The sequence below is a fragment of the Fukomys damarensis genome, unplaced genomic scaffold (genome assembly GCF_012274545.1).
Source record: "Fukomys damarensis isolate Sample0158 unplaced genomic scaffold, DMR_v1.0_HiC HiC_scaffold_5, whole genome shotgun sequence".
Lineage (NCBI taxonomy): Eukaryota > Metazoa > Chordata > Mammalia > Rodentia > Bathyergidae > Fukomys > Fukomys damarensis.
In genome coordinates, this window is record NW_022900917.1 from 64,986,065 (window position 1) to 64,991,816 (window position 5,752).

Here is a 5,752-nt window from a genome sequence, read left to right on the forward strand (position 1 = left end):
ATAAAATGAACTAATAATTTTTATTTTGCCGCCATTTAAAACATTTTTTAAATGAAAACAGAGTTAAATAATAGACTTCCAGTCTGACGAATAGGCAGACCAGAGGACCTGAAATTTTTCCTGCTCTGAACACCAAGAACTGCTGAATAAACTATAAACTCTCTTCTAAATACAAAGCCGACTACTCAAAAAAATATAATTCAATGCAAAGAATATTCTGTTACTTCTATTGAATGACTTCAAGCAAATTTTAACTGGCCATGAAATATGGGTGTTTTCTCTTAAGTCACTCCCAGTGACCCCAACTCAAAGGCCCCAATGACACAGAGGCATTGTTTTTTGTTGTTTATTTTTTAATTACAGCTCCTAATTTGAGAATTTTTTTTTTTTTATTCTTTCAAATACGGAAGACTATCACTCACATACTTTGCTATTTGCTTTGTGGTCTCTGTGACTAGCTGGACATCCAACCCAGACTCAAGACCCTTGTAAAAGTAGAACTTTTTTTCGGCCTTCATGTGCTTCACAGAATAAATCTAGGAACCACACAGGCAGATGATTCATTCTAGTAGTTCAGAATCCACAATGACAGAAAAAAGAACATGTATTCGTGAAAAGATTCAGTCTGTGCACACTGAGTGCCAAACCAACCCCTGAGGGCATAAGATGTTGGCTGATTGTTGGCACTTACCAACCGTGGAAGGAGCCAAAGTGGGGTGGGTGTATGACTGAAAAGACGGAAAGAATACACAAGAAAACAGGTTCATGAAGAAAAGAAAAATGTGGGCCGGGGATTTAGCCACCTGCCTTGCAAGCACAAGGACCTGAGTTCGATCCCCAGTACCAAAAAAAAAAAAAAAAACAACAAGATGGGGGAGTGATACCAGCCAGGCATGGTGGTGCATACCTATAACCCCAGCACTCAGGAGGCTGAGGCAGGAGGATTGCAGTGAGTTTGAGGGGCCAACCTTGGCTACATAGTGAATTCAAGGCCTCCCTGGAATACACAGACTCTGGCTCAAAGGAGAGCTACAGATAAGGAGGATAAGGAAACTATTTTGCATCAGCAAAAAAGACTAAGGGAAACAAACTGCATTTGAAATGATTTTGATATAGATAGATCATCTCACCTGTACTCTAATAAAAGAAATCTCCTATTTTGGTTTCCCCAATATTGAATATGGATAACAATATTAAGCATGGTTAATAATGGGGGAAAAGGAAAAAAAAGGTATAGCCCCAGGTTCCAGAAACACAAAAGAAACCAAGACCACAGTAGGAAATGTGAATTAAAACCTAATTTGCTGTTGGAGTTAGGAGACAAGGGAAAGAAGAAAGCTTTCCTTGAGGAATTAAGAATCATGTGCCTGTAAAGAATGAGAAATTAGAGTCATTCATAGGAAACTGGACACGTATTGAGGATATACTCTTAAGTGAAATAAATAAGTCACACATGTGTAAATACCAAATAGTTTCCTGGTGTGAAAAACTATAATGGTACACAAGATCCTAATGGGATAATTAAGAGTGTGAAATAGGAAGAAAAGGGCTAAAGGTGTAGGGAAAGTGGGAAGGGTAGGGGAAAGGGATAAGGGAAAAGAAAAAATATGAGAAAATGAAAAAATGGAAATAAAGTGTTTGTAAATGGGGAGGGGGTGAAGGGAGAGCAGGGACAAGGGGAAAAAATGAGAACCAAGTCCTGTCATGTAAAGCTACAGGATCCCAGTAATGAATGTAACTGTGTTGTAGACCTAGATTGTACCAACAAACTCAATAAAAAGAAAAAAGAGAATCATGTGCCTGTGCCTCACATGACCTTAGGGTTTAAATATATAACAATATGGGCCAGGCCTGGTGGCACATACCTGTTATCCCAGTACTTAGGAAGCTGAGGCAGGAGGATACCTGCAAGTTTGAGGCCAGCTTGGGCTACACAGTGAGTTCGAGGCCAACTTGAACAATATAGAGAAGCCCTGTCTCAAAAAAACACTCAAAATTTATAACAATATGATTGAGGCTATATAATAAGTATTTTAAAATTATAAGTGGACCACAGCAGCACACACCTGTAATCTAACTACTCAGGAGGTTGAGGCAAGAGGATCACAAGTTTGATACCAACCTGGGCAATTAAGTGAGATCCTGTCATAAAATTTTTAAAAATTTTTTTTAAAGGACAAGGGATGTAGCTTAGCACTCCCTGGCTTCAATCCCTAGAACAAACAAATCTAAAGAAGAAATACAAAAAAGAAGGGTCAATGAAACAAGAACCAATAGAAAAGCAAAAACAACTAGAATGTTAGAAATTATAAATTAAAACTTAGTGAGTTAAACAGCATGTTAGGAATAGCTGAAGAGAAAATTAATGGACTGGATGAATTTACTTAGAAGGCAGCACAGAACGAGAAAGAGAAAATAGATATTTAGAGACAAAGGGTATAAAGGTCTAACTTAACTATAAAAGATGATCCAGGAAAAAAGGGAAGAATGGAGGATAGTCATTCAAAGAGATAATCACTGATTATTTCCCCAAACTAATGGGAGGATATGAACCCTGAGATTTAAAAGTCACATAAATGCCAAGCAAAAAAAAAAAAATGTTTTTTTTGGTACTGGGGATCGAACCTTGCATTTGCAAAACAGGCAGCAGCACCACTGAGCTAACCCCCTGGTGCACCAAGCAAATGTTTTAAAAATTCACACCTGGGCTAGGGGGTTAGCTCAGTGGTGCCACCACCTGCCTCATAAGCACAAGGTCCCAAGTTCTATCCCCAGTACAAAAAAAAAAATTAACACCTAGACACATCATCATGGTGAAATTGCAGGCACCACAGGTAAAGATCTTAAAATCTACCAAAGACAAAGAAAATACAGTTAGATTCAACAATAAAAGCAGAAAAGTCGGGCATGGTGGTGGTGCACACCTATAATCCCAGCACTAGGGAGGCTGAAGCAGGAGAATTGCTGAGTTTGAGGCCAGCCTGGGCTACGTAGTGAGTTCAAGGATAGCCTGACTGCAAAGCAAGGCCCTGTCTCAAAATAAAAATAAAGGGCTGGGGATTTAGCTCAGTGGTTCCACCACCTGCTTCACAAGTACAAGGACCAGAGTTCAATCCCCGTACCAAAAAAAAGTAAAAAATAAATTAATTAATTAATAATAATAATAATAAAATACAAATAAAAGCAGAAAGATACTGCAGTAATATTTTCAAAACGTTGAGCCAAGTATGGTTGTGTATACCTGTAATCCCAGCACTCAGGAGGATCACCACGAGTTTGAGGCCAACCTGGGATACATAGTGAATTCAAGGCCAGACTGCACTACACAGTGAGACCCTGTCTTAGAAAAAAAAAAAAAAAAAAGAAAGGCTAGGGTTTTAACCTCAGTGGCACAGAACCTGCCTGGCAAGCACAGGGTCCAGTTCATTTACACTTTTATTCAAGTGTGCAGAGCAGCTGATTATGGTGGTGCTCACCTGCAATCCCAGCACTTGGGAGCTGATGCAGGAAGATCATGAGTTCAAGGTCAGTGTGGTTCACAATTTGGCAGGACTCTCAAAAAAAAAAGTGCAAGTAAAACAAAATCATTTTCAATAAAACAAAGATTTTAACATTCAAATCTCCTCTCACAAAACACAACCAAAAGAAAATTGAATGCAAGTAAGAATTCTCACCTATTTAAGTATGAATGCGTATTTACATTAAAATTATAAATAATATACAAAATTATAAATATATTTTAATTATTGTTTAATGACCTATATAATTTTATATATTTTGTACATTTTAAAGATTTTTCTTTTGTTTACTATATGATCTTATAGGAGAATTAAGGAATCTGCCAATCTAAAATTTTAGCCTCTATTATAAAAATAATCCCGGCCAACATATATACTTTTCATTGGCATTATGAACCCACCTCATGAATAGACACTCACCTTTGGTTTCATTTTTCTTTTTTCCTTCTTTTTCTTTCTTTCTTTCTTTTTTTTTTCTTGGACTGGGAATTGAACACAGGACCTTTGCACTGAACTACATCCCCCAACCCTTTTTTATTTTGAGGCAGGGTCTCACTAAGTTGTGCAGTGTGGCCTTAAACTTGTGATCCTCTTACCTCAGCCCCCAGAGTCACTGGTATTATAAGATTGAGCCACCACAGTCAGCTGAAATCTATAATTTTTTTTCTTTCCATTCTCTTACTTCTTTTTTTTTTCTTTTCTTTTTCTTTTTTGGTACTGGGGATCGAACTAAGGTCCTTGCACTTGAAAGGCAGGCAGCAGTCCATCCTCTTACTTCTATATCCTGACAATAAGTCGAACCACACTTTCAGATTACCTGTCCATGAGTGTTTAACTGCAGGATAGAATTCAGGAATATTCTATTTGAAGTCAAGTCAAGTCAAACTCAATTTTTAGTGGATTAAAGAAGTTTTTTTCTTCCCTTTCTTCTTCCTTCCCTTCTTCTTCCTCAGCCTCTTCCTCTTCCTTTTTGCCTCCTCCCTCTCCTTTTCTTCTTGTGTTTATTATTTTGTTTTGTTGTATTGTGTTGTGTTTTGACAGGGTCTCACTATGTAGTTCAAGATGGCCTTGAACTCACTGGGCAACCCATACTCACCTTGAAGTCCTGGAAATCCTCGTGCCTCGACCTTCCATGTGCTGGGATTACAGATGTGTACTACCAATGGTCAGGACTTGTTTGATTCCTAAGAAGAGAGATTCAACCTCATGTAACTGGGTGGTTTGACATTTGATGCAATGGGATCCAGGATTTTAATGATGTAATCAGAATTATTTTTCACTTACATCTATGTTTGTCAAGTTTGCTGCAATCATTCTGTGGAACAAGTAGTACCAACAATCTCAGTGGCATGTAGCAAGAAACTGCAAATTTTAAATGACTGTCTGGGTATGCTGGCACACACCTGTAATAGAAGCTATTCAGGTGGCTGAGGCAGAAAGATTGCAAGTTTGAGATCACCTTGGATAACTTCATAAGACTCTTTCCCAAAATAAAATAAAATAAAATAAAATAAAATAAAAAGCTGAGAATAAGCTCAGAACTAGAGGGCTTCCCTAGGACACATGAAACCCTGAATTCAAGCCCCTGTCTCAAAAAGAGAAGACTACAACAAACATTTATTTTATACTCACATGTCCACAAGTTGGCTATGATAAGGAATACTGGCTAGGCTCAACTGGACTCTAGGCTTCAGGTTAGCAGCACATCTGCTTAGTATCTTCATTCTGGGATCAAACAGCATGTTCTTTTCGAGACTGGGAGTAGAAGGTCCAAATGTATGAGAGACTACTGTGGTTAGGTTCTAGTATCCTGCCCAGTATATGACTCAGGCTTGAGGAAAAAAACTAAAAGATAGAACTAAGAGAAAGAAAGTGGGGTGCCAGGATGACCAATGTTGGTGCAACTGACAAAGTCACTGGCCGGTCCCAGGCACTGATTTTTTTTGTTTTTGGTTTTGGTTTTTTAAGACAGGGTCTCACCATGTAGTTGAGACTGACCTGGAACTCACTATGTTGGCCAGGATAGTCTCGAACTCACAGCGATCCTCTTGCCTCAGCCTCCCAAGTGCTGGGATTACAGGCATGCGCCACCACGCCCGGCTCCAGGTACTGATTTTTATTGGCAATCAATTGGGATAAAGGCAAGCTACACGCAAGTGCAGGATAGGTATAGTTTCTATGGAAATTAAGGTAAACAAGGCTAGTAAAGGACAAGACAAAGCATTCTCGAATTA